Source organism: Lissotriton vulgaris, unplaced genomic scaffold, assembly GCF_964263255.1.
Source record: "Lissotriton vulgaris unplaced genomic scaffold, aLisVul1.2 SCAFFOLD_1918, whole genome shotgun sequence".
NCBI classification, from domain to species: Eukaryota; Metazoa; Chordata; class Amphibia; order Caudata; family Salamandridae; genus Lissotriton; species Lissotriton vulgaris.
Genome location: NW_028242057.1, coordinates 167,970 through 178,984, shown reverse-complemented (window position 1 = coordinate 178,984; position 11,015 = coordinate 167,970).

The window sequence follows — 11,015 nt, the reverse complement described above, 5'->3', positions numbered from 1 at the left end:
AAATAGCAGACGTTATCGTCTACCATCGTACCAGCCCGTACGAAGGAGAGGATTTAAGTGGAACCGATACTTTCGCATATCAAGGTTAGTAGGTTAGACATGCTCAATCCTCCGTGAGACCTTATGACCACATCCGCGTATATCTCTGAAGAGCTGTAACGCTAAGAGCCGCTTTCTTGTTTACTGTTCCATTACAGATCTCACCACAAACTGGATACCCCAGTCATGTGAGTGTAACCCGTACCTTACCACCAGTTTTCCACTGTGCATGCTCACTTTGCATTTTTTTCTGACCATCCACTGCACGAATACACGTTCCCTTAAACCTCATTCTGCATGTCACATGTAGATTGTCTTTTGATTGATGTTACATTACCTAGCACAACAGTGACAACGTTTCATTATTTTTTCGCAGTGTCGTTTTCCCTGACGAAGGGCATATTGTTGAATGCCCGAAATGCATTGGATGCTTTATAATGGCAATGTCTGATTCACAAAATATGTCAACAATCATGTAAAGGACAAAGAAATATGTTTACAACGGACTACACTTAAATCCAATGAAATAAAAACTTATGAAAAATTGAATTAACAGAGTGAAAGTCTTCTTATACAGGGGAGACAATCCTATGAGTGCCTGTGAAGGGATGGTTCTAGAGCACCTCTAGACTCACTTCTCATATGTTATGTACTTGACGTCGTTGGACACTCGACGTTACCTTCCGGTGCACCAACAAACTTGATTAACTAGGAGTAAAGGGATTTCAATCAGCAGTGCATTTATCCAATTCTAATCAAATTAGCATTTTCCTCACATTTGGGGATTTGGTGAACAGAGGGGGTTGCCTCGCCACATTCTCGGTATGCCTAGTAAGCTAGGGGTAAGCCCGTACAATTCTTATAAATCCCCTCAATGTTATGGTTAATGTTGAATATATCGCCTTGTTTGATGCCACATACGAGGGGTTTATATATATTCTTTCTTCTTACATCATACCCCGGGTTTCAATATAACACATACTACATTCCAAGATAGCCGCCTCTATTGCAGCATGAGTCACATGACCTGTGTACCTTACGGTCCTTCACAGATGTTCTCAATTATTTTGCCTTTCGCGCAATATTAAATCCCGGTCCTCGTACTGGGATTAACTGCTGCTGGAAGAATTTTTGGAGCTGTGGCGTCCGTGGTGAACGGGTTGATCGGCCGTACCTAACATATTACGGTAAGTGGTATCGTTGGTTATCACACCCCTTGCCATCTGTAATCGTTGGGCTTATGTGGGTAATCCCCTAGTGTCCATCGGTGATACAAACTCTGTGTGCTTCCGCAGGTTCAGTTTGAATAATTATCTCGTACTGAACCCTTTGTCGTTTTGGATCGGGTGTGATTATGCAAAACAATACAGAACGAGGGGGCGTTTGTTGGGTCAATCTACCACCCCTTTCAACAATTTTTTTCCCCTCTATTCTTGCTGACTGGAATAGGGAAATTGTAATTGTAATCAACTGGTGGGGAGGAGGAATCGTAGTCCATTCAGTTCCCCATTTCAATAGTCAAGTAATCAAAGGAGAATGGACACTTGTAGCTTCATAACCATTGGTTAGCATGGATCACCCTCATAAACGCTATGTTGTTATTTGCGGTGTATATCTATTTTCCGCCCCACATTCGCGTTATGGCATAGTCATCGGATGTCCAATTTCGTGCCACATCCCAGCCTCATCCCGAGGCAACCTCTGGTCTGGGTAGCAGTGTCTAGAGAATGAGGGGCACCCCCAGAGAGAAGGTGAAATAAAGTGAATAGTTGGATTAAAAAACAGAGCCTCACCAGAAGAAATATTCTTATACCACTTTATGGACATGGTCATGGTTGACTGTGTCCATAAAGTGGTATAAGAAGATCCAGTAACCTGATCCATCACTATACCCACCATAATTTTTAACCACAGAACTCCACCTTTTTTATTGAAGTTTCTTCTGGTGAGGGTCTGTTTTTTAAGCCAACTATTCACTCTTTCACCTTCTCTCTGGGGGTGCCCCTCATTCTCTAGACACTGCTACCCAGACCAGAGGTTGCCTCGGGATGAGGCTGGGATTTGGCACGAAATTGGACATCCGATGACTATGCCATAACGCGAATGTGGGGCGGAAAATAGATATACACCGCAAATAACAACATAGCGTTTATGAGGGTGATCCATGCTAACCAATGGTTATGAAGCTACAAGTGTCCATTCTCCTTTGATTACTGGAATAGGGAAATGTCATGCAGGCTGGGGTTAGACTACCATCCAGGGAAGCATATTGACGTCAGGTGTCTTTTTTTGTGCTTGACAGAGCCTGTTGATCTTGCTTGATGGGACCCTCTCGTCTAGAAATAAGGTGTCTAAGGTATTACACGTTTTAGGTAAGATTAATTTTTTCAGATACCTGAAGACTATCTACCTTTGATAATTTTAGTTGTACCTTTTTGGTAGTATATTCGGGAAAAAAATTGGGCATTGAATAGGAGTAGTAGTCCCATATAATATATAAGAGCTTCGGATGAGGTGAGGATAACTAGCCTTAAAATAATTTTTTTTTTAAATGTTGGGGTGATGTCTCTCTTATAAATATATATAAACTTTGTCTCTCCAGTTTAAATCTGTTTCAGTCTTCAAATGCGGTCTCCATCTTTTTATATACTTGGGTTTCCGATCACTTAGTCGCTGGATCCGTCTGGCAGTCCATTTTGAACGCCTATCCATTGATGCTCTGAAATGTAAGTGAGGAGCGTTGGGCTTCCATTGTATCATAACTTACTTTTGATTGGTTCTTGAATTTGTTAATATGTGCATATAACTTCATATAAATGATTGTGATATTTCCTATAGATTGGGACCATTTTTTGCTACAGACCTCAGAGGAAGATATACTGTAACAATTGCCTGTGAAGTTCGGATAACTACCACTAGTGCCATTACTAGTGATTCGATTTTAGAGGACATTTGATACCCATTGACATGCAAGAGTAGTAAATTGGGACTTTGCGCTGATACGCATTACCACTAGCGTTCCCTTTTATCCACGGGAGAAAACCTGATATTGGTTGTCCATATTCTCATCTTTCTAGATTTTCATGGATGATTCCAGGTCGTGTTATAGTGCTGCTTTAGTTTCTGCTACTCACGGAGACGCAAAGAATCACTTATAATTCGGTAGGTACTCCTTAGATAGATTATTGTGCATCATATTAAAATCGTTGTATCTGGCCATATTAACTTAAGGTGTTAATAGGCAAATGAGTATTAGCCTAGCACATCAAGTCTAGGTTTCTATACCTTTGCCGCTGCAGAATGGGACTTGCCATTCCCCTCTCCTCTGTACCGTTTTGGATGATTAAGGTCACATTCTGACGTCTTGTCTATTGGTTGCATATGTTTCCCTTCGTTCTCTTTCCCCCTCCTTCTTCTATTTTTTCCTAAGCATATATATCTTGCCAAAGTATGGACTTTTTTAAAATTATCTATCTTTACCCTTTCATGCTTTCCTTTACGTGATATTAATTTTAACAGATGTACCTCTATCCCCAGCCTCCTCTTTAAGTGGGGAACTGTAAGAATAAAATGATATATAGATGCTTTCTTTCAAGGCTTTCAGATTGTGTTATTATGAGATTTATGTGGCCCTCTATATCTGTAATGTCTAGCTTCAGAACTCGTTTACTGATGGTTTATAATTGATTTATAAAATTGTATTTAAGAAACTTTGTAGCAATTGTATAGAAATGTAAATAGGTGTATTTTTTGTGCTTATATATGTATGTTTGTAATGATGTTTTGTTTTGTGGTGGTTGGTTTTTACATGTATGTTTATATGTTTATATTTAAATAGCCCTGAAGAAGTCCCATTCTGAGATGAAACGCGTTGGCTACACTGTTTCTACCACGCAACGGAATAAAAAGATCAAAATTGAGGAGCCTTGCTCTTGTTATTATTTGGACTTGTATTCACTTTATCTTTTGTATTTTGTGGTGCACCTGTGCTTATGTTTGAATTGTTGAGTTCCTGTTGGAACTAGCACTGTGATGGGGGGTGCTATTCGGTGTGTACACATACCGGTATAGTGATAAAAAGGGAACGTATTAGTGGAGTAATTGTAGGTTAGGTGCGGATACTAAGAAGGTTCCACTGTCCATTCAGGTTTTGTTAGTCACTGTAATGTTGTATAAATATGTAATTTTGGGCGTTCTGTGTACATTAATGTACTTTTCGTTTTTAAAGTCAGGTCGCATGTTGCACATTGCTTCATTGAGTACTATTGCTGTAAGTAGCTGGGTTCTGAATTTCTAGCCCATGGAACTTCCTTGAGTCAGCCTTGAGGTTCTCTGCCTCGCTATCCTGGTAGTCAAGCTCTAAAAGGGGTAACTGCACTCAGACGTGCAAAATGGTGTCAGTCGTGCAAAACTGTGGTGTCAAAATGACACATTTTAAGAAGGGCTTCAAGACAGATCTCACATGTTTCAGGCCTGCAAAATTATTTTGAGGATAGATGGATCATAACTGAAAAGCAGACTGCTTACAGAGTGGACATGTGTCTGATTGCTCCTGGTGGTACTCACATCAAATTCTTCGACAAATATGTTAAAGAGAATAGGGTGATGTTATCGTACTTTCCTGGATATAAAACTTATGGACAGAAAACGTGAATAATCTAAGCAGGGTATGGACCTCTCTAGCTAAAACCCAATTCCCTTGCCTAGCTAAAATACAATATCCTTGCACGCAATAGTGGTTTTGTTGGTCTGTGCTCTCTATGCACGAAAATCTATGAAACAATATGGGGGCTAATCTAAAACAATTCTTACAGGCGGCAGGGGTGACTCACCCCAATTTGGGGGTTAGGGGGGCAGGCAGAGACTAACCCCTCCTAAAAACATTTGAATCTTTTAATTGATTTGTGCTGAAAATACTCCCTACCTTTTCTACTGGTCAGTTTTGGTGATTTTTATATGACAAATAGTTTGGTGGTGAACATCTCTGAAATGTATATCATGGTAGTTGTAAACCGCCAAATCCTTTCATTGTGTTTTTTTCTTTATTCAGGGAAGGCCCCCTTAGAATTAATTATAGTATTTCATTATCTGCATTACTGTCTGGGCTTTATTCTAGACAGGCATGGATAGAGAGGTGATGAGGGCAACGATTAGGCTCTTCGCTCTGTGGAGACAGACAAGCGTTTCAACAGCCAGTTTAGGACTATGCGACAAAAGCCTGAGGTTATGACAATATGTAACAAGTGGCTTCTTGATAACGAAGACAGGTATGGCAGGTTACATTTAAAGATAAACCTTACTCGATATGGACACTCAAAGACAAAACCAGACCATTGCACAAAAATAATATAGGAAGCTTTCTGGCATATCTGTATCAAGTACGAGGAGATACATCACGCATATATATTTCCAGGCAGAGGGTTTTAAACTTACTTGGTAGAGTTCATGCCAAGTCAACCCCGCTTCCCACATACTAAGTTTAGGATGTCTCAACGGCCTCTTAAAATATCAGATGTCCTCTAGTATAAAAAGTAATAAATAAAATGCTTATGGCCTGTGGTGTTGTGGTCAGGGAACAGGATTGTCATTCTCCTTTGGAAGGCAGGGTAAATGCGGGCACCGGTCACAACATTTTAGATGGCCTACTTCTATGGTGCTTAAACAGTGGATTGAGAGGTCTGGTAAAGCCAGAGGCGGGCGGGCACAGGATAGCGGTATTATCCGGTCGCATCCTCCTTGAGCAAGACACTGGAGGAGGCCTGTGCTTCCAGGTGCTTCGCCACATGTGATTTGGGGGCACAAGAGGAGTAGTGAGCCTTGTGTCTTTGAGTTTTTTGTTTGGCGGCTGGCGTTGGAGTGACAGGGGGTGGACAGCCTCATTCCAAGCTTCGCATTTGGGTCGCAGTAAGTAAAAGAGATGGGAACACTGGGCTTTACTTTATGCTTCACGCTATGTTTATTTTTCAATGTATGGTTGGCTAGAAAGCAAAAGAAGGAAATGCGAGTAAGTCTGATGCGAACATAATAGGTTGTAAGGTGTTGTCTTTCCTGATTGGCACATTTGTGCTTCTCTACAGGTTGTTCTAGTAGAGGGGATGAGGTCTGCCAAGAGGCAGCGTTTGTCAACTGAGTCTTCTTCTGACAAGAATGACAGAAGGGGTAGGAGTGTGTCTAGGCACTCTTGTTCAGTGGATATCTCCAGCATCCTATGTGCTTTAGATATTCAGAGGATGATTGATGAAGCTATGTCTAAAGCTCTGTCTTCTCAAAAAGAGATAAGGAGTAGGCTCAGTCATAGCAGAGTGTATGGGGTTCAAGAGATCGGTGATTTCTCTTCTACCTCCTCAATGCCTAAGCCTAGTGCCTCTTCTGGGAATTGTAACAGAGAAAAAGAAGTCACTCAGGTCTTCGATCATATCAGAGACAACCTGGGGTCTCGAAAGCAGGCTGCAGAGGAGGATTCTCATGGATTGTTTTCGTCGTATGACTGGCCAAACAAAGCAAGCTCAACCTCATTACAAAATTAAGAGGATGATACTGAGAGAATGGGAGCAACTGGATCATCTGAACGTTCCTGGTCTCCTTCAGAGGATGTGTGTGTTGGAAAAGGAGAATTTACTACATGGAATCAAGATTGAGTTATAAGAAAATAGCTATGCCTATTGGCCGTACTGCAGTAAACTGAGAGGATTGTTCTTCATTTGACACAAACATTAAGAAGATTACATGCACTTTGAGAAAATCCTATGCCAGCATCACTGGCAATGAAGTGTGATACCCATGCAGCATACGCAGAGCATTCACCGCTCACAGATTTCTAATTTCCAGATGGAGCCACGCCAGAAGGGGAGGACTGGTCAGACATACTCCTTCAGATGGACCAGCAGGCAAGTTTGTAGTCCGAAATCTCATGTAGGTATTAGAACTTTGGATTTGTTCTTGTGGGTCGGGGTCAGCAGTTCTAGTAAAGCAAGACGTGCAGACGAGACACTGCGAAGCTGACTCTGCTGCAAAGTTCATACTGCTGAATATTTATTTTTAGGCACAAAGCCATTTGGGAACCTGTTTGACGCTTTAGCTACCAAGGAATTTAAGGACAGAAAACATGCTCTTCTATACACAGGAAAGACTATGACTTTTAAAAGGTGTTTAAAGTGGGAATCCTACAGACGTTATTCACATTTATTCTTCTGCCACAGACATTTTCAAGGACGAAAGAGAACAAAGCAGACACTACTTCTTAGTCATTGGGGCCTTAACATTTATCAGGGGATTAGTTAGCGACTGGGGGATGTTTAAAAAATGTATGCAGGTCTGACATAATCTGACATAACGATACCTTAGATCAGTGGAGGTTGAATAACGTTTAGCACAGCTCTGCAATAGACTTTGGGGCATATGTATCAAAATCCGTTATTGCGATTCTCAAATAGCCATTTTTTGAGAAGCGCTTTTTTAGAATCGCAAAACGGGATGTATTTAAAATATTTTGCGATTTCTTGTTATTCCTTAATTGCGATAAGCAAATTGCGAAATCGCAATTAAGGAATACCTTCCCATTCATTCCTATGGACCAGTCATTCTCAGTTTGCGATTCGCTATTAGAGAATCGCAAACGGAGGATAATTTCAAGGGTGTCATAAGGACACCCTGATGCACCCCTGAAATGAGCATGTGTGCGCATATGGCGCACATACATGCCCTAAGGGCATGTATGTGCGCCAAATGGCACTTTGAAAAATGCTAAAAAGTGAACTTTTCAAAGAAATCGCAAATTACCACCAACTTGAAGTTGGTGGTAATTTGCGATTTCTTAAGGAGAAATCGCACAACTTGGGTGCTTGTTACATAGCATTTAACCCCTTCAACGCTGTGCGAATTCCGCTGCAGTGCTGAAGGTTCTAAAGAACCAATGGAACCATGACGGAACGGTTCCGTCATAAGCACAGGCCAACCGACGCTCATGATGGAACCGTCCCGTCATGAGCATGGAAGGGGTTAAGGAATCGCAATTTACAATTCCTTAAATGCTTATGCAAAATAATACGATGCGAAAATGGCTCATACATCGCGTTTTGCGATTTCGTATTGGCAAATGCTGTTTTTTTGCAAATCACAGCGAATACAATTCGTTTGATACATATGCCTCTTTGTCTGCATACCTCCAACACAGGTCTCATCTGTGCTTATATTCCAAGAAACATGTTGAAAGCAAAAGCTCTGTAGGAAACAAATCTGCCTTGTTGAGGTAAGGGTGATTATCCCTCTCCCTGCAGAAGATAAGGGGAGGGCACTACTTCCATTGTTCTGGGTGTAGAAACCATCAAGTGAGTTCTATCCAGTCTTGGATTTAAAGGATGTGATCTCCTGTGACTGCCCATTCACCAGAACTCCCGTTTTGGTGTTATCATGCTTTGTTAAAGTAGGATCAACGGCATCCATCAGGACCTTGAGCCATCTGCGTAAGTCATGGATGGCGCTCACGTTTGCGGATCTTCACAAGACATATGACCTCCCGCTGGGACAATTCTCACTACATGCTGAGCCTGCCGTGCAATAGGCAGTACCTGGGGTGACTGTAATACCGAACTGGTCACAGACACCGCACTGCACACATTGTTGGTGTGGAGCTACAAACAGCACAGAGTCAATAACTTATTCCCTGCCTTGCCCTTAAAGCCTGCTTGAGTCATGACTTCCAGAATAAACTTTCTAAGAAAGATTGGTCCAAAATCCTGGGCCCCATCCCACATGTCCAGAAACACAAGCTTAAAGCTACTACAGTTCACTTATGTTCACTTTACCTACAGTTTAGATTTCATTGGGTGTTCGGTACTGTCTCTCATAAATGCCCCAGATACAACTCAGTGTATGCAGATTTTAACAATATGACATGGCATTACTCTGTGCTTTGGCCCTTTTGGAGCGAGATATGTGAATTCCTTACACAAGTGACTGGTAGGCGACACGTCAACATAACAAAAACATGCCTGCTAGGCTTAATGCCCTGCCTTAATAAGCACAAGGCCAGGAGTAAATTCATTGACTTGGCTTTCGCACTTGTTAATATAAGCAATAGTGATCAACTGTAGGGTCGCCTCTTCCCCGCCCACCTATGCTCACCTGGAAAACTGAACTCCGTCGATGGCGCAAACTACGGATGACGTGAGTGGAAATTTACATTACAGGGCGTGGCAGGGTACACATATCACGGAGTGGAATACCATACTCCTGGCTGTGTAACCATGCTTGGATTTACAACCAACATTGACTGGATCTATACCCTACTCCTTCTTCGGTCTACTATACTTATATTTTTGCCACACTAGTTTAACATTTTACCCATGGGCTCCGTCAGACACACTAAATCCATATGCTTTTCCCGAAGTCTAAACATCACTGCCATTATTTATTTATTTATTTCAGCGTTTTATTTAGTGCAAACTTGACCCGAAGATATCAGAGTGCTGAGCACCAGTTGCGTTTACAGACGGACACATTCATTTTTGTTGGGCAGGGGGAGATTAAGTGATTTGTCAGAATAACAGGATGTTGAGCGTTCCTGCCGAGACTCGAACCCGGTTCCCCAGCTTTGAGGTTGGCCGCTCTAGCTGTTCGGCCACATCCTATCCCCTTTATTGCATGTCTACTCCCATCATTATTGGGATTTCCCACTGCTGTGTCACAGAATATCTACCGTAACGTGGAATTTGAAGTTTACATAATGCTACATGCATATACCTGGTCTGGAACCAACTCTTTTGGCTTGTTTGCAATGGTTATGCTTGTTAAGATTACACATTACTGGATGCTGTTGCTCAGTTTGTGTTTTTTGACTATGGAAATTCTTTCAATAAAGAGACATCAAACGAAAAGAGATGTGACCTCCTGGAGCAGGACATTTCACTTCAAAATGGATAGCATGCAAAAGGTCATATTGATAATTCATATAGGGGAATCCCTAATCAGACTGGATCGCCAGGATTATCTGCATATTCCTATCCTAGCAAGTCATTACAGGTTTCTAAGATTTTCTGAAGAGATCCAACATTTTCGGTTCGCTGTTCTCCCTTCCAACCTTAAGTTAGCCTCCAGATTTTTCACAAAGGTGATGGCTCTGTTGATGGGAGTATTGCCCTGGAAAGGCACCATGTTAAATCCTTATCTAGAAGACTAAATAATCCATTCTTCATACAAAGCCACGTTTCTTCATAAGGACATTGTGCTGAACCTTTTGTTCCAGGATCATTGGTTTTTAATAAACTGAACATGTTTCCTCAAACCAGCAGCACAGAATATAGCGTTTATAGGAGTCCTGATTCAGAAAGAAGAATTGAAAGGATTAGAGCCCACAATATTGTATTTTTAGGGCATTTAGACCTCTCTGGAACATGTTGGAGGCAATTTGCCTGGTTTTACTGGTGTTTGCTCTAACTCTCAAAAGGAAGGCAGTCCTCAAAGACAGAAAATCTGAATGTCAAATGTCATTTAAAAAGATGGGGCATATCCCCCCTCTCTAGGCAGGATTGTGACTCAGATTTTTCAGTTGGCAGAGAGGCCCCCAATTTGTCCTTCCACTATTCATATTCAGGCGTAAAGTCTACATTCCAAGGTCTTTGCAACAGTCTATTAGAAGTGGATTTCACTAAAGATGGATCTCTTCGCAACCAGGAAGAACGCTGTTCTTACTCTTTTCTGTTTCTGTGAGGAGTTGGCTTGAGGAACGGATGATCTTTCTTGCTGGTGGCCTCAAGTGCTTCTTTATTCATTGCCCCCAACCCCCATTCATTATTGGCCTCGCCAATCTGCCCATCTCCTATGGTCTTTTCAAGTCTTTATCTGGATACTTTAACCAGCTTACAATCAGTAGCTTAGAACTTGAATACGTCGGTCTTCTGCGGAAAGCGTTATTCTGAGAGCTTGCGACGGCAGTGAAAGCCTGAAGAAGGCAGGCTACCATTACTCTACCCTTACAA